Genomic DNA, 19,505 nt, shown 5'->3' with positions numbered 1-19,505 from the left:
TTATTTGAGATGAGGTAAAAGGTTAAAGGATTTAAATGACAGAAAAAAGAATTACATAGTAGGTATAACACAAAAAACAAAATCTAGGAATAAGAGAGTAGAGCTACTATTATTAACAGTTAATATAAATTCCTCTAACCAGATTAGAGAACTATTAAAACTACTTAAATAATGAGAAGTTATAATAATGAGAATACTTTCTCATGATAAAATTAGTTAAAATAAGAACCATAATAAAAAGATGCATTCTTAAAAAAAAAAAAAAAAAGATGCATTCTTAAAACCACTTTAATATAACTGGTTTGTAACATATATAAGGGTTTTATAAAGCAACAAAATAGCCTAGGCACACACCTTTAACATGTTAAAAAGAATACTTTTTTAGAGATAGATAAGGCAAAACTGGTAACTAAAACCAGTATCACATTAAAATGAAATCTCTGTTCATCAGAAAATAAATGATTGGGACTTCCCTGCTGTCACAGTGGTTAAGAATCTGCCTGCCAATGCAGGGGACACGGGTTCGAGCCCTGGTCTGGGAAGATCCCACATGCCAGAGAGCAACTAAGCCCGTGCACCACAACTACTGAGCCTGTGCTCTAGAGCCCATGAGTCACAACTACTGAGCCTGCACTCTAGAGGCCAAGAGCCACAACTACTGAGCCTGTGCTCTAGAGCCCACGAGCCACAACTACTGAAGCCTGCATGCCTAGAGCCCATGCTCCGCTACAAGAGAAGCCACCGCAACGAGAAACCCACGCACCACGAGTAGCCTCCTCTGCTCACCGCAACTAGAGAAAGCCCATGTGCAGCAAAGAAGACCCAACACAGTCAAAAATAAATTAATTAAGTTTTTTTAAAAAGAAAAAGAAAATAAACAATTTATTTTAGCTTTAGGAGGCGAAGGTTATATCTAGAAAGAACAGTCAAGGACTTGGGTTATATAAATTTGTCTAACTTTGACAACATTAAAGAGAATGCAATAAATGAGAAAAGAAATAGTGAAAAAGAACATCAAAGTTTTATTACTCCCACCCTGTGACTTAGATAATCCCATCACAACTCTCTAAATATGTTCCTATATTATATTTGTGGGTTTTCTAACATACATATAATTATATTTCTATTCATAATTTCTATTCATACTATATTTATTTAATTTATATTTATTTGTTTATTTTTGGCTGCGTTGGGTCTTTGTTGCTGTGCGCAGGCATTCTCTAGTTGCGGCGAGCGGGGGCTGCTCTTCGTTGCGGTGCGTGGGCTTCTCATTGCGGTGGCTTCTCTTGTTGCGGAGCATGGGCTCTAGGCGTGCAGGCTTCAGTAGTTGTGGCTCGCAAGCTCCAGAGTGCAGGCTCAGTAGTTGTGGCGCATGGGCTTAGTTGCTCCGCGGCATGTGGGATCTTCCTGGACCAGGGCTCAAACCCGTGTCCCCTGCATTGGCAGGCAGATTCTTAACCACTGTGCCATCAGGGAAGTCCTCTAGTCACACTTTAAGTCCTAATTTTCATTCATATCTTAAACAGCTCTAAATGTACATTTGGGAAAAAAATCAATGTTTATGTCAAACAGCAGACATTCACTCTGTGAGAAGTTATCAGTAGAGTTTTAGGTTCTCACACACTTAAATTTACACCACAATTTTCACAACCAAAAGAACCAAGTGCATTTTTAAAAAATATTTTTTTGTTTGGTTTTTTTTTTGTGGTATACGGGCCTCTCACTTGTTGTGGCTTCTCCCGTTGCGGAGCACAGGCTCCGGACGCGCAGGCTCAGTAGTTGTGGCTCACGGGCCCAGCTGCTCCACAGCATGTGGGATCTTCCCAGACCGGGGCTCGAACCCGTGTCCCCTGTGTCGGCAGGCGGACTCTCAACCACTGCACCACCAGGGAAGCCCCCAAGAGCATTTTATTTAGTGAGTTCTTCAAACTGACATCATCCCCCAACATTTGGATATGATTCCTACCTGTACTCTCCAGACAGAAATATACTAAGTCAAAAGAGTCCTGGCCTTTAGCTTAAAAAGCACTGTTGTAATTATTATCATTATATTTTAAATGAAATAATAATTAATGTCTTAATTCAGACATCCCAACCAACCAAAATGACAGTGTTTCCTATTTTACCAATGACTGATAAAGTTTTTTTTTTTTTACAAATGACGTAATTTTCTGATGAGGTTTCTAGCTCAAGATTAATATACCTTTATGCTTTTCTACTATCATATTATTTCTTGGAAACTGTTACTTTTAAAGTCTAATTCAGAATTTAATACTCTGCTGGACTCCACTACAATCAAGAGTACTTATTAAGAACACAATAAATTAGTCCCATAAATTAAGGGACTAATTTAGTAAACAGTGAAACAAAATAAAAAGTTCAGCCAGTAATTTTTAATTAGGTAGAATGACAGGAAGAGGTTTATACTGAATAAAAACACAACACAAAATATTATGTAATATTTCATTGCAAATATGCCAAAAGGTCTGTAAGAAAAAGAAAGTTGTCTTAAGGTGATGTGACGAATGACTGAGGAATCACTGCTATTCCTGAATATTGGCTTTTAAAAATATTGGTTTTTAAAAATCACACAGTAGGGGCTTCCCTCGTGGCGCAGTGGTTAAGAATCTGCCTGCCAACTCAGGGGACATGGATTTGATCTCTGGTCCAGGAAGATCCCACATGCCGCGGAGCAACTAAGCCCGTGGGCCACAACTATTGAGCCGGCGAGGCACAACTACCGAAGCCCATGCTCCTAGAGCCCGTGCTCCACAACAAGAGAAGCCACTGCAATGAGAAGCCCACGCACCTAAACAAAGAGTAGCCCCCGCTCGCCACAACTAGAGAAAGCCCGCGTGAGGAACAAAGATCCAAAAGAGCCAAAAAATAAATAAATACAATAAAATCACATAGTAACCTCATAAAACCATAAAATACCCTCCTTAGTAAAGATCCTTATAATGAGCTCAACTTGCTTTACCTCTTAGTAGCTTCATAAGGTGCTATCAGTAATCTTTCTACTCTCTGAATGAACATGAATGATCTGGTAAATTTTTCTGAACAGCTTTATCTAGATATAATTGACATATAATAAATTGTACATATTTAAATGTAAGCTTTGATAACTCTTGACATAGGTAGACCACCATGAAACCACTACCCAAATCCAGAAAATGACTACATTCATCGTGCCCAAAAGTTTCCACAAGCCTGAATGGAATCCCTCCCTCCTGTTCCTCTCTGCTCCACTGCTTTGGACTCCAGGCAACCACCCATAAGCTTTTTGTCATTATAGTCTGTATTTTCTAGAATTTAATATAAATGAATCTTACATACATATGTAGATGCTGGGTTTTTTACTAGCTTCTTTCACTTTGCATCATTAAGATTCATCCTTCTTACGCTTTCTTTAGGTTTAATTTGTTCTTCTTTTTCTAGTTTCTTAAGATAGAAGCTGAGATCACTGATTTGGGAACTTTTGTCCTCTTCTAATACAGGCATTTAGTGCTATAAATTTCCCTCTGATTACTGATTTAGTGGCATCCCACAACTGTTGGCATGTTTCATTTTCATTCAGTTCAAAATACTCTTTTTTTTTTTTCCCTCCGGACGCACCGGCTCAGCGGCCATGGCTCACGGGCCCAACCACTGCGCAGCACGTGGGATCTTCCCAGACCGGGGCACGAACCCGCGTCCCCTGCATCGGCAGGCGGACTCTCAACCACTGCGCCACCAGGGAAGCCCCTCAAAATAATTTTAAGTCTCCCTTTCTAATCCCTCTTTGACACATGAGTAAGTCAGAAGTGTGTTATTCAGTCTCTGAATACTTGAGGATTCTCCAAAGATCTGTTATTGGTTTCTAATTTAATTCTCTTGTGGTCAGAAAACACACTTATATGACTTGTGCCCCTTTAAATTTACTCAGACTTCTTTCAAGACGCAGAACTGGTCTGTCTTGGTGACCAATTCCTATGTCAACTTGAAAAGAGTACTCATGTGGCTGCTGTGGGGCACAGGGCTCTAGGAGTAAACCACCAGAGCTGCTCAGGCCTCTCATCTCCTTACTGATTTTCTTCCTCTTCTATTATTGAGAGAGGAGTACTGAAAGCTGTATCACCGCATATTTCTCCTTGCAATTCTACTAGCTTTGCTCCCATATATTTTAACTCTGTTTTTAGGTGCATAAACACTTAAAAATGGCGTGTCTATGCTCCTAATGAACTGTCCCCTTTACCTTTATCAAATGACCTTCTGTATTCCTGGTAATATTCTCTGCTCTGAAATCTACTTCTTCTGACATGAATATAGCTGTGCCAGCTTTCTTTTGACTAGTGCATGGTGTAACTTTTTTTTTTTTTTTCGATTTTCAACCAGTAATTTATTCCCTCCTTTGCCTTGTTTAGAAGTTCTTATGATCCCTCAGACAGTTCCTTCTGGAACAAGCTTTCCTCTTCTCCCCCAGCCAGCCCCAGTGGGTTCACCTTTACAGGCTCTGGGACTAGGACAGGAGGTAAGACATGTGAATATTTCTTCACCGGGACATGGTATAACTTTTAATCTATCTTCATGTTTATGTTTAAAGCAGGTTTCTTGTCAGCTTCATATAGTTAGAGTTTGCTCTTTTTCTTTAATCCAATTTGAAAATCTCTGCCTTTTTATTAGGATGTCTAGAGGACTTGTATTTAATGTGATTCTTGATAAATTCAGGTTTAAATCTATCTACCATGTTGTTACTTGTTTTCCATTTCTTCCACCTGTTCTTTGGTTTTCTTTTGTTTTCTGCCTTCTCTGGGATTAAATGCTTTTGTAAATTTTCATTTTACCTCCTCTCTTGGCTTGTTAGCTATAACTCTCTCTGTTCTGTTACTGTAGTGATTATCTTAGGTTTTACAGTACATATATTATCACTGACTATCTCAGTCTGCTAGAGCCACAATAAAACACCACACACTGAGTGGCTTAAACCAGCGGTCCCCAACCTTTTTGGCACCAGGGACCATCAACGTGGAAGACAATTTTTCCACAGACAGGGGGAGGCAGGGGGGTGATTCAGTCAGTAACGTGAGCAATGGGCAGCGGCAGATGAAGCTTCGCTCGCTTGCCCCGCCACTCACCTCCTGCTGTGAGGCCTGGACCTAACAGGCCGCCGACCAATACCGCTCCACAGCCCTGGCTTAAACAATGGAAACATATTTTCTCACAGTTCTAGAAGGTGAGAACCCAAGATCAAGGAGCCAAGAGGGTTGGTTTCTCCTGAGGCCTCTCTCCTTGGCTTGCAGAAAGCCATCCTCTCACTGTGTCCTCACAGCAACAGGCCTTTTCTCTGTGTGTGCAACTCTGGTTATTTCTTCATCTTCTTCTAAGGACACCAATCATATTGGATTAGGGTCCATCCTTACAACCACATTTAGCCTTAATTAAATCTTTAAAAGCCCACTTCCACATACAGTCATATATATATATATTTTTTAATGAATTTGGGGAAGACACAATTCAGTCCGTAACACCAACTATCACTCAATTTTAAACTACTTCAGATATAGTGTAACAAGCTCACAATATTATACTTCCATTTCTCCCCTCCCAGACTTTGTGCTATTATCATCATATATTTTATTTCTACATGTTATAAACCCAACAACACACTATTACCATTTTTGCTTTCAACAGTCAATTATCTTTCAAAGAGACTTACAGAATAAGGGGGAAAGTTTCTTATATTTACTCATGTAGTTACTGTTTCCAGTGTTCTTCATTTCTTTGTATAGATCCATAAGGTATTTTCTTCCTTCTGCCTGAAGTACTTTCTTTAACATCTATTAAGTACACATATACTGCACGTGAATCCTTTCAACTCTTGTATGTTTAAAAAATTGTTTATTTTGCTTTTTAAAAAAATATATAATTTTGAAGTAATCTAAGTAGCAGTATCCTTCACCATCTTTCCCCAAAGATATCATCTTACATAACTACAGTATACTTTCAAAACCATAAAATTAACACTGGTGCATAAGTTTAACTAAACTGCACATTTTATTCAAAATTTCACAAGTCTTTAAATGCACTCAATAGATTACATTCTTGCATTTTTCGCAAGAATGGAATTCTAAGTTGACATTTTTTTCCCTCTTCCTATATTTTAAAGTTATTGTTACACTGTCTTCTGTCTTGTACTGTTTCCAACAAGAAATATGCTATCACTTACATCTTCCTTCCTCAAAAGTGAATATTTTTCCCTCTGGCTGTTTATCTACTGTGGCTTGCTGCAGTTTCCCGCCCCCACGTTTCTTCTGTGCTTGTGTTCATTGAGCTCCTGGATCTATGGGCTTATAGTTTTCATCCAATTTGCAAAATATTTGCCCACTGTTTCTTAAAATATTTTTTCTGTGCGCCCTTCCCCCACCCTGCTTCAGTGACTAAAAACACAAGTGTGTTAGGCTGCTTCAAGTTATCCCATGGCTCACTTTTTCTCTATTTTTTGGATAGTTTCTATCACTATGTCTTCAAGTTCACTAACCTTTTCTGATGCAATGTCTAATCTGTCATTAATCCCATCCAATACTTTTCATTTCAGACAAAGTAGTTTTAAATTTTAGAGGTTTGATTTGGATTTTTTAATAGGTCTTCCTTACCTATACTAACATGTTTAATCTTTCCTCTAGTTTCCTGAACACATGGAATATTGTTATAATAACTCTTTTGACGTCCTTATATACTATTTATGTATTATAATTGATTGCATTTTCTTCCCCTTATGGGTCATATTTTCCTACTTCTTTGCATGGCTGGTAATTTTTGATCAAATGCCAAATATTATCACTTTTATCTTTTGGGGTGCTGGATGTCTTGTGTTTTTCTTTATTTTTAATAAACTTCTTTCCTTTTTATTTACCTATTTTTGGCCGCGTTGGGTCTTCCCTGCCGCGTGCTGGGCTTCCTCTAGCTGTGGCGAGCAGGGGCTGCTCCTTGTTGCAGTGCTCAGGCTTCTCACTGCAGTGGCTTCTCTTGCGGCACACGGGCTCTAGAGCGCAGGCTCAGTAGTTGTGGCACACGGGCCCAGTTGTTCCACGGCATGTGGGATCTTCCCGGACCAGGGCTTGAACCCGTGTCCCCTGCCTTGGTAGGCGGATTGTTAACCACTGTGCCACCAGGGAAGTCCTAGATATATTTTTATTGCTATAAATATTCTTGAGCTTTGTTCTCCATTGTCATTAAACTGATTAAAAATTAGTCTGATTCTTTCAGGTCTTGCTTTTAAGCTTTAATAGTTAAGACTAGGGCAGCATTTATTCTAAGGCTAATTTGGTCCTACTACTGAGGCAAAAGACTTCCCATTACCCTACTTAATGCTTCATGAATTATGATGCTTTCCATGTTGGCTTGTGGGAATAGGAACTAGTCTTGGTCTTGTGTGAGCTCTGAGAATTATTTCCTGTAATCTTTTCAGGAATCTCTTCTTCCAGTTCAAGTAACCTCCTCACTCATAGCCTCTGATCAGTACTCAGCTGAAGATGCAAGGAGAATCTCTGTAAGTGTCCAAAGTTCTATGTATGAGCTCTCTCCTCTCCAGTACTTTTTTTGGGAACTATATCCAGCTTGGCCTCTGTAAACTTCCAGTTTGGTCTCCCTAATTAGAGAGATCACTAGGCTCCACCCAAGTTCCTGCTCCAGGCACCAGGCTCAGAAACTCCCCACCGACAGTGAGCTAAGGTAATCATGGGCAGCTCACCTCATGTGTTTCCCATCTATCAGGGATCACTGTCCTTCACTGCCTGATATCTAATGTCTTGAAAACTTGTTTCCTATGTTTCGGTCAGTTTTTTAGCTGCTTCTGGAGGGAGGGTAAGTCTAATCGCTGTTCCTCCATCTTGGCCAGAAGACACATTTTGTGGTGATGTTTTCCAAACATAAGGTATTCCTAATTTGAGCTTAAGTTATAAATATATAAAATTTAGTCAACTCCTTGTTTTGGCTAGATCAGACACCCACTAGTAAAGAGGTGTTTTGCAACTATTAATTCAAATTATTTATGAGCAAATCAATTACTTCCCTATAAAGCTGGTTTTTCAAGTTTTGTTGTGCTTTCTATACTTCCTAAACAGATAAATTATGTCACAACTATCTTTCTGATAATGCAGTTATCTTTGAAGCACCAAGTCAGCATCAGGTCACGGAGTCTGTTCTACGTCCCGAATATTTCTCAAATTCAACGACTTCTACTCAGGTCATTGTCAGTGCCCTAGCGTAGGCTACCATCATCCCAACGGACCAACTTGACTCCAGTCTTGCACAACTCAAACCCACCTTCTACTTTCAGCCGGGATAAAAGAAAGAGAGAGAAGCAGAAAAAGAAAAGGAGGAGGAGAAAAGGGAGGGGAAAATGGGAAGAAAGAAAGAGAAGGAAAGTTTTATTTAATGACTTAATTGCTGAAATCCAAAGACTGATCAGGTCAAGCCTCCACTGTCCTTGACTGAATTAAATCATTAAAAAAGAGAGAGATAAAATGTTGATACTAATCTTAGTCATATCTACTTTTTTGCAGAATGTATGACTCCAATCTCCCATCTTCACTACTATTCTTCTCTCTTTAGAGTGACAAAGGGGCCTTGTTTTGGACTAATTCAAAAGATTCACGCTCAAGGTAGAGGGTTGTATGCATGTCTGTGTGTGTCTGTGTCTTGGCAAGGGCAGAGAGCAGTGAATTATTTGGAAAGGTAGAAGAGAGGATACTGATAATGAAGGAGAAAGGCAGGAATAGGCAAGAATTTTGCCTTGAAAAAATTATCTTAAAAGGCATGAAAAGATGAGACTTAAAGACATACAGAGCAGCACTCTTCAGAGCGATGTTTACTAGTCTTCAGTGTTCATAAATAACACAGAATAAAGAGGAACAGGGTGAGACAGAAAGGAGAAGTCAAATGGCTAACCAGAACCTCCAAGTTCATATTTCTACTTGTTTTTCTTTTTTTTTTTTTTTTTTTTTTTTTTTTTTTTTTTTTTTTTAGCCTTAATGGGTTGTTATTTCTCCAGATTTCAAGCATATCCAAATATGGTCAATGTAAAGCTTATCACAATATATTCAACTTCTGGGCTATTCAGAAACTTAATATTTTAAGACCAGTCAAGTTTCATCTTATAAAAGTTAGCATGTAACACTACTACTAAAAAAAAAACCAAAACCACAACAAAAAACACTACTACTATTGTGAAATTAGTCTAATATCACAATTTACAAATTTCCTGAAGTAAACTGGGCCTTCTGATAAAACCACCCAATAGAGGAAATATGAGTCTCTAAATAAATCAGATTCAAATTGGTGGGGACAGTGAAGGAAAGTTGACTACTACTGCTTACAAGAGATTCACACTATTGTTCTTTTAAATATAAGCTCTCCTACTAATAATCTGACTATCTTAAGGGCAAAGTGGCATGTGTATGTCAGAACCTACCAGATGAAAACCAATTAGTAATAAGCTTTATGTTATGGTAGAGTTAAACAAAAAAATTTCTATGAACTCAGCTTAAAGTCATTTTCTCTATATAAGAGTGTGAAACTATAGGCACATTAATTTCCAAAGATGCTCATTAGTTCATCTTTCATAAAGTTTGTCAGAAATGGGTAACACTATTCTTGAGAATAGTTTGATACTATGTATCAAAATGAAAAACAAGCATATCCTTTGACCTAGTATTCCTACATCTAAGAAGTTAGGCTAAGAAGAAAATCACACAAGTAGAAAAGATTCCATTTAGCACAGTTTTTTTAAATGATTTTTTTTTTTTTTTTTTTGCGGTACGCGGGCCTCTCTCTGTTGCGGCCTCTCCGGTTGTGGAGCACGGGCTCCAGACGCGCAGGCTCAGCAGCCATGGCTCACGGGCCCAGCCGCTCCGCGGCATGTGGGATCTTCCCAGACCGGGGCACGAACCCGTGTCCCCTGCATCGGCAGGCGGACTCCCAACCACTGCGCCACCAGGGAAGCCCTAAAATGATTTTTTAAAGTGGTGGTGGGAGGGATAACTAAAATATCTATCAATAGGGATCCGGTTATGTGGATTATGGTAGATACAACAGTGTGTAGCTATTAAAAAAATCATGTGAATTGATATATTTTTATTTACCATGAAAAGAGGCCAATACCACTACTGAGAAAAAATTAAGTAAAATTAGGCTACAATACAGCAATTATACTAAATTGCTTTTTGTAAAATGGTGTGCATATGCCTAAGAGAACGGGTTGGGCAGGGAGGGAGGGAGAGGGAGAATGTGTGTATGTGCATGTGCACAGGTGTGTAAAAGGATTCTAACTAAAGATGCTCACTGAAGTGCTAAAACAGATTCTATCTCTAGGTGGTGAGGAAATGGGACATTTTTGCTTCCTCCTTTGTACTTCTCTGTAATATGTGAATTTTTTTCAATAAGCATATATAACTTTTACAAAAAAGTTTTGAGGAAGTTTGTTAAGATTTGTAAATTATGAAGCTACTTACACTACTCCCTTTTCTTTGCATATCATCATCACTGAATGGAGTGGTATTAAGAATTCACAGAGAATATGCAATATTCAAATTGAGACCAGTAGGACCAATGTATATAAAAAAGTAAACTCTGTATCTGGAGGATAGAAGGCATTTAAAAACAAAAACAGAGGGGCTTCCCTGGTGGCACAGTGGTTAAGAATCCACCTGCCAATGCAGGGGACACGGGTTCAAGCCCTGGTCCGGGGAGATCCACATGCCGCGGAGCAACTAAGCCCATGCGCCACAACTACTGAGCCTGCGCTCTGGAGCCTGCAAGCCACAACTATTGAGCCTGTGGGCCACAACTACTGAAGCCCACGCGCCCTAGAGCCCGTGCTCCACAATGAGAAGCCACCGCAGTGAGAAGCCTGCGCACAGAAACGAAGAGTAGCCCCCACTCGCCGCAACCCGAGAAAGCCCGTGCGCAGCAACAAAGACCCAACGCAGCCAAAAATAAAATAAATAAAATAAATAAATTTTTAAAAAAAAGATGAAATGCTTGCTCTTCCATTAGAAGTTATTTACATGTCAAAGTTCTCCAATAACAGTAATCATTAACCATCACAGAGGTATTCTCAATATTCTACCTAGTTAATTCTTAATATTACTCTTCCTATTTATGTGTCAATTATTGGGTTGGCCAAAAAATTTGTTCGGGTTTTTCCATAAGATTTTAAGGAAAAACCCAAGACGAATTTTTTGCCCAACCCAGTATCTCAATAAAGTTGGGAAGAAATATTACTCTCCCTAAAAGAAGCAAAAATATCCATTTAGGTCAGTTAACGAGTAGTCCAGGAGACAGCAACACCATCACCACATTCCAGAGAGGCAATAATTACTTTACACAGCTATAACTATCTTGTATACCTATGTACATCTTCTATCCATAACTATATACCAGTAAAATCTATCTGTCACATTGCATAGTAATAGAGATTTACTTGGAGGCATTCTCTCTAACCAAGAATCCTGCCACATTTAATCAAAAAATTTAACATATATTAAGATTTTTCAAACATTTTTCCATAATGATATTTTATGTCATGAAACTATACCAAAGGAAAACTTAAGAAAATGTACAAAACTTAAATTCAGGACTAAATTTGGCCAAATACTCATCTCACCACATAATCGTTAATCCAGGTTAATACATTCAACTAGGTGAATAGTTAATAATAAAAGACAATGTGCTGGGCGCTGTGCTAGGCACTGTGGAGAACAAAATATTTGAAACATAGGCACTACGTTCTAGAAGTTCACAGGTTGGCATTTCACAGATACAGAATGTACCCTGAACCCAATTCCACACTCCCGAGAGCTCAGAACATCCATGTATCAAAAAAAAAAAAAAAAAAAAATTAACGACCTATAGGGTGCCATTCACTGCTAGCCTGTAAGTTATAGACACGTTAATTACAGCAAGGTGAAGTGCTACGGAAAAGTGAACAAATGCTTAAAGCCGTCTAACTAGGTCATAAGACCACATGCTTGAATCGAATCCTAAAAGACAAGTTTGCTGCATCAAGGCAGAGAGAAGGGCACAGCAAGCAAAGAGCAGGTTCACAGGCAGAGACAGGACGAGCACGCCACTCTTCACCGTCCGCAGGTCGGCAGCAGTGACCTGAGCGATCAAGAGGCACCTTGGATGCCTTTCTAAGAGACTTGGATTGTATTCTAATGACAAAGAACAGATGACAAGGATGAGAAATCAACCAAGTAGTGGTTTGAATGAAAAGACCAGAAGCAGGAAACCAGGTAAGAGACTACAATAGTAATAGTCCAGGTAAGAAGTGGAGGTGAGCCTAGACTGTACTTTGGTAACATTAAAAGTGAAGAGAGGGCTTCCCTGGTGGCTTGTGACAGTGGTTGAGAGTCCGCCTGCCGATGCACGGGACGCGGGTTCGTGCCCCGGTCCGGGAAGATCTCACGTGCCGCGGAGCGACTGAGCCCGTGAGCCATGGCCGCTGTGCCTGCGCGTCCGGAGCCTGTGCTCCGCAACGGGAGAGGCCACGACAGTGAGAGGCCCGCATACCGCAAAAAAAAAAAATAATAACAACAAATAAAGAGAATCTCAAAGTAGCACAATCAACAGATCTTAGTGGCCAAAGAATGTGGCAGATATGGAAGATGGAAGAATGAAGAAGAACTCACAACTGGGTGATACCAATAACCAAGACAGAGAGTGGGCATATAGCTGTGAATAAGTGTGTACAGATGTGTGTGAGTGAAAGAACAGGTTTGAGGGAAAAGATATAGTATTCATTTTAGACACACTGAGTTTTTAAAGTCTTACACCATATAGATGAAGATGTTCAGAAGCAGGTAGTGTGTGTGTGTGTGGGGGGTGAAAGTGGAAGGTAAAACACTGGGAATTAAGGGATGAATGAAAGGTGAAAAGGTAGCAACAAGTACGAAGCAGTTCTCAACTTGTATCACACAGTTTCCCAAATGTACTGACCACAGAGTATTTCCTCATGTAGCACTCCTTGGTACTGGAAGACCAAGCTAGGAAGAAGACATCAATGTCAAAGGAGAGACTGTCTAAAACTGAAAAGGGATAAATAATGAAATAAATTGCTAGAGGGACTAAAGACAGGTTCTGAAGGATGTAGTAAAGGAACACCTGTTTGTCTGCAACCAAAGGAAAAATAATGAGAAAGGGTGTAAGTGAAAATGTTGTACCTAGTTACAAAGCCAACCTATGAAGCAATTCATTCTCAATGGCCTCTCTTTTTTCCCTCCTCTGAAGAACACAAGTCACTTACTCAAAAGCGACAGAGGGGATGAACAGGTCTGAGGTGAATGGTAAAGGTTCACAATAGCAGCTGCAGAGGAGAAAAGAGGAGGGTCTGGGATGGGCTGTGGGTGAGAAATCAGAACGTATATAGTAATATCATTGTAGCTGCCCCACAGTTCTGTAACTTCTCAAAGTCCTGAGGAACCCTGCGTAGATGCACTGAAGCGTCACTCTTATAAATTCCAATCCACTCCATCTAAAGCCCAAAGGATCTCATTTCCTGGGGCACAGAGACTAGAAATCTCCTAAAATAACACCAAAATTCAGTAAGTAACTAAAGACTGAAGCATATCCAGTGAGTTTCCAAAACCTCCCTGGGATCTTAAAAGCATCAGTAACAAGCAACTAGAATTTACAGCAGAATCTGTGGGCCAAGAGATTTTAATGTGAGCATTCTTACAAATTAAATACTTATAAGAAATGCCACTTAATCAGACCACAAGGGGGAAAACACCATCAAAAGAGATGTTAACAAGTATGAATCTCCTAACACACCCAGCAGTCCCACAGCTCTCATTCAGTTACGTCACTCTGGGGCTAAACTAGAACAACAGTAATACTAATCATTTATGATTCATATTTCCACTATTCCCAAAGGTCTAAGACAAAATGAGACTTACATGTTACATAAACTCTTTTATATATATAAATATATATATATTTATATATAAATAAGACTTTATGTAACACGTCATTACTTTCAGGTACATCTTAACCTGCAATACTCTGAGAAGTTTATAAAACCATGCATTTCCCATCCTTTCATTCAAGTTGACATCTGACTGTTACATGAAGGATGGGAACACACTGTTATCCCTTCAAAAAAAGCATTTTTAAAGTAATTTTTAAACTATTCAAATGAGTCAACATTAAAATGAGAGCCCCTAGGAGACACTTAATGTCACTGCTTCTTTCCATATATACCACAATGCCACGTACATCTGAATATAAATGACAGCACCCTAAATAAGCAGAAACAAAAACCAAGTTTAGGAGGGATGAGGTCAAATTGGAGGAATGGACATTTATTTAATATCTACTATACAAATAATAGATTCAAACAGAAATTTGAATCCTCACAATAGTTCTATAAGGTAGGTGATAAAATAGTTCAATCCCGAACGGCATGTGAACCGTAATCACAGGACAAATGTAAAATCTCGAATTCACATGCCGATTGGTCAGGCAGAGGAACGGGCAGTCACCTGGGCAGAGACGAAGGAAAGAGGAAGGTGAACGTGCACTTCAGCGAAACAAAGAACTGCTGGCGCAGAGTTTCAGGTGACCTTCCATCTACCACCTGCTGCTCAGGGTTTAGACTGAGACCACGAGAAAAATACAAAACAGAGGAGCTCTGTCACATAATAACACTGTCAAGAAGTAAGACTAGAACCAGGCTCAGAAGACTGAAAAATATCAAGAATATTTCTACAATGTTAAATTTTGAATTAAAAAACAAAAAGAGAAGATCCTCTAACATTTCAAAAGAAATCACCACCCTATGTTCTAAATCAATTGTGATAATTAAACTAAACAATAGTAATATATGATGGCTATAAATCCCAGACAACCTATGATCAATTTTTCAAAATATACAAAATTCTTAAAATAAACTACCACAAATTTCACATATTGCCTAAGAAAATAAAATTCAACAATGACATTTAGAGACAAGCAAAATACCTTAAGGGTACAAAAATAAACAACACATGCCTAGTCGCACATATTTACAATTCAGTTGGAAAAGACAAACAGGTAAACAACCAATATAAGACAGAATGAAATAACATTAAGTATTGTGAAAAGAGTTAAAAAAAAAAAAAAAAAAAAAAAAAAACCTTCTTTTTTCTTTGAGGTATTTGAGCAGGTATTTACAGAAAAGGTAGCATTTGAGCTACTCTCAAAGGAAAGGGGGGACTTCCCTGGTGGCGCAGTGGTTAAGAATCCACCTGCCAATGCAGGGGACACAGGTTTGAGCCCTGGTCCAGGAAGATCCCACATGCCACGGAGCAACTAAGCCCGTGCGCCACAACTACTGAGCCTGCTGTGCTCTAGAGCTTGAGAGCCACAACTACTGAGCCCGTGCACCACAACTACTGAGCTTGCGCTCTAGAGCCTGTGAGCCACAACTACTGAAGCCCATGTGCTTAGAGGCTGTGTTCTGCAACAAGAGAAGCCACAGCAATGAGAAGCCCGTGCACTGCAGAGAAGAGTAGCCCCTGCCAGCCACAACTAGAGAAAACCCAGGTGCTGCTACAAAGACCCAACGCAGCCAAAAAAAATTAATTAAATAAAAATAAATTTTTTTTAAAAAGGAAAAGGGAAGAAAGTTTTTTTAGGCTCAATTAACAATGGTACAGAGATAAAAAGGTACAGAGAACTGACAAGATATTTCATATTATATGAGGTATGAAAGATTCCATATGATTAGAATTTAGTACGTGTGGACAGTTAAAGAGATAGCCCTAGAAAGGCTGAACAGATCCTGAAGGGATTTGACAAAAATTATTCAGAAGATACACTGAGGGTATATATGTCAGTTATGTTTAAAAAAGAAAAAAAAGAAAGAAAAAGGAAAAGAAAGGAAAGGATAAAAAGATACCGTGGAATTTTAAGGAATGGGGATTAGAGGCAGACAATATAGTAGAAAAATCTCAGGATTTAAAATTTAATAGATCTGGGCTAGAATCCCAGCTCTATCACTTACGAACAATAAGCCTTGTCTAAATTGCAATTTCCATATTTTTCAAATGGGGATAATATGTCACTATTGTGGTAAAGCCTTAATATGTTGGCAAATGTAAAAATTGTCCAGTGTATCATCTTTCAATTAATGGGTAGTCAAACCTCAGTAATTTCCTTTTCATAATAAATGGTAGAATATGGGAGAAGACAGGGAAGAAATGAAGCTATGTACTCTCAGTGACTGGGAAGATGATAAAGCCATTAACTAAAGAAGGAATATAAAGAGAACATAAAAGAAGCAGTAGATTTGGAGAAGAGAAAAATACACTGAGTTCTCGACTTGCCAAATTTGTAGTGATAGAGGGATATACATCTACATGCAAAGATACCAGAAGGCATGAAAGATTTGGGTCTTGAACTGAGAAGACAGTTCTAAGAGAAATAAAAATTTAAGAATCTTAGGCATACACGGGAAAGCAAAGAACAAGTGAGCCAAGAACAGGAGCTCACAAAGAGCAGGGATTAAACAGTCAAGAATGCGTGGAGGGGACTTCCCTGGTAGCGCAGTGGTTAAGAATCCGCCTGCCAATGCAGGGGACATGGGTTCGAGCCCTAGTCCGGGAAGATCCCACAAGCTGTGCAGCAACTAAGCCCGTGCACCACAACTACTGAGCCTGTGCTCTAGGGCCCATGAGCCACAACGACTGAGCCTGTGTGCCACAACTACTGAAGCCCACGTGCCTAGAGCCCGTGCTTCGCAACAAGAGAAGCCACCGCTATGAGAAGCCTGCGCACCTCAACAAAGAGAAGCCCCCGCTCACCACAACTAGAGAAAGCCAGCACGCAGCAATGAAGACACAGCACAGCCAATAATTAATAAATAAGCAAGCAAACAAACAAACAAGAATGCATGAGGAAAGAGCTTCAAATAAAAAAGTGGCCAGCAGTTTTAAGTACTGGATAAAACTGTTGGATTTGGTGATTCAGGAGACCTCTGACAAGCTTTGGGATTTGTTTCCAGCAAAATTTTTGGTTAACACCAAACTCGAAGCACTGAAGGAATAAATGGGTTGTAAAGAAATCAGAGAAAAGACTAGAATCTATTTCAAGGGTCCCCAAGTGGGAACTCCACAGAAGTAGTAATGGAGACCAGATGGGTATGATCATTATTTCAAACAGCTATATGAAAAATAAATTTAGCCTCCACCAAGCTACCTCCACAATATAAGAAAAATATTAAATTTCTTTGATTCTCTAATTAGCATATTATATATTTTAGAACGAAAGCATGAATCACTGTTTTACTAATGCCCTGTGTTCAGTAGACAGACTCTTTCATATCACGAGATTCTTGGTAGAAAATAAATAAAAAGATTATTAAGTACTAAAAGGCTGGGAATCATAGGGCTCTTGAAAGAAATGCAGCACTGAAGAGAAGAAATGCAATTATGAATGATCCAGGTAAAAACTTTCAGAGAAAGTTTCTGTTGTTGTTTTAGTTAGTTGTTTGCTTGGGTTTTTTTGTTTTGTTTTCAAAAGTGGAAAAACTTGTTTTTCCAAAATTTGTTTTCCAAAAAGATGTTAGGTCAAGATTAAGAAATCAGTGTAAACAAATATTTAAAGTTCCAGAAAGAAAGGCAGTTAAATGTCACTGAGAAAAAAAAAGATGAATCATGAGGAAAAAAGACTGACCTTACAAATACTGTGGAGTTACGTATAAGCTACAGTCCGTGTCTGGAAAACCACGTACCCATTCTCATCCTCAACAAAAGCTGTCCTGCAGAAGTTCAGTTAACCATTTAGACAATTACATCAATCATAGCTCTAGTACAACTAGAGCTATGTTACACCGGAGTGAAGAGATTCTGAAGCCTGACGAACATGGGTTCAAATCTCTGCTCCTCCACCGACTACCATTTAACCTTAAGGTGACTTAGCTTCTCTGAAGATGTTTCTTCATTTAACAATAACAACTGTCCCGTAAGAGACCAAAAGAGAGAATACATGTAAAGAGCTTAGCACAGTGCGTGGCCAAAGGTAACCATTTAAGAAATATAGCTATAATCACTAAAATAAAATATAGATAAATATTTTTCTAACCTTAGGACTGAGAAGACCTAAGCTTTAAAGGAAAGGAAACAAATGAAACAGGAAAGATTAATATATCTGGCTACACAATCCTTTAAAAGTTTTATATGTGAAAAATCTTTAAAATATTTGAAGGTAAACGTAATACAAAATTAAAAAGCATAGGTAAAGAATTGACTTACAATAAGTTACTTTTCTCATACAACAAAAAGATAAAAACCCCAATAGAAAAGAAAATTGCACTGACATACTCTTTGCTCTAAATAAACAATAGCAGGTACCCACTTTAGGGATCCACAAAGACAGTAATGGACACCGGGTGGGTATTTTTCAATGCTTCAACACATGACTGATAGTGTAAGGCATTCTTGCCCCTCCAACATCACATCGAGCTAATAAGGCATTCCTTACATCCTTAAAGAAGAACTATTTGAACTATCTGAAACACAAAATACTACTAGTATTTGAAATATTAGATTCAGATAGCATCAATTCAATCTTTAGCACACTGAATGCAAATCTCTTACTAGCTTTTTAACTAAAAAGAAAGCATAGTCCTAGCATATATTCTTTAAACGAATCTAACGATTTTTCAAGCTACGCTAAAGAGAGGTACCTTGAAACCGCCCCTGCGGTACAGGGGACAGCGGTGGGCGGCCAAGTGGCCGTACCGCTGCATCATCCGTGTTTCCCCTGCAACCTGCACGCACTTCCACTTCCACCTGCGTCTGTCCTTATGTAACTGGAGCCCAATTTACTTCCAGACTTTCTTTTTAAAACTGAAAAATAATTCTAACAATCCACATCAAACCTCTCTCCTGATTCCCAGTAAACACCCTTCATAAAGGATATGTCCATTATGAATTCTTATTCACGACGGACATATCACAAACTTTCCACGGAAATTTTAAGTATTTGATTATGTGGACCCCCCCCTCCATTTCCCTATTTTTCCTTATATTTAGAAAAATACTATGAAAATTTCAGTTGAGACAAATAACATGTTTTGCAGTATTTTTGGAATAACTTCTTTATTTCTGTGCCCAAGGTAACACAGATACTGCTATGGCATTAACACTAAACAGACCGAAATACTGTGAACCCCTTCATAATACAAAGTTGCTGACAGAAATAAAACCAAGTTGTTGACTCTGTTATATCTTTTCTGTGTGTGATATGTGTATATGGGGTTATAGGCTTTTGGCTAGCAATATATTAAAAAAATACCAATGTACTCAGAAAGTTTGGAATGAAAGATATTCTACTTCCAGCTAAACTGAAATTTTGGTCAACAGAGCTATTTTATACAATTACCAATTTCTTTAAATGAGACTATAATAATTATAATCCAAATTAAAATGGAATATAATTCAAATTATTTTGTAAGTACTTCAGATTCAGAGTCATACAAAAGC

General features: G+C 38.7%; 1 protein-coding gene and 1 non-coding gene across 13 annotated transcripts in view; both read right to left on the bottom strand.

The window, feature by feature from the left end:
- Positions 1 to 19,505, bottom strand: part of PAN3 (poly(A) specific ribonuclease subunit PAN3) — a 116,978-nt gene that overhangs the window by 68,441 nt on the left and 29,032 nt on the right. The gene's annotated exons all lie outside the window — the stretch shown is intronic.
- LOC131743597 (small nucleolar RNA SNORD22) lies at positions 4,415 to 4,540 on the bottom strand. The gene has a single exon (XR_009331865.1). It is a non-coding gene; the product is annotated as a small nucleolar RNA SNORD22 (small nucleolar RNA).

This window comes from Kogia breviceps, chromosome 16 (assembly GCF_026419965.1).
Source record: "Kogia breviceps isolate mKogBre1 chromosome 16, mKogBre1 haplotype 1, whole genome shotgun sequence".
NCBI classification, from domain to species: Eukaryota; Metazoa; Chordata; class Mammalia; order Artiodactyla; family Physeteridae; genus Kogia; species Kogia breviceps.
Note: the sequence above shows the minus strand (reverse complement) of the source record. Positions and strands in the feature narration are given on the sequence as shown.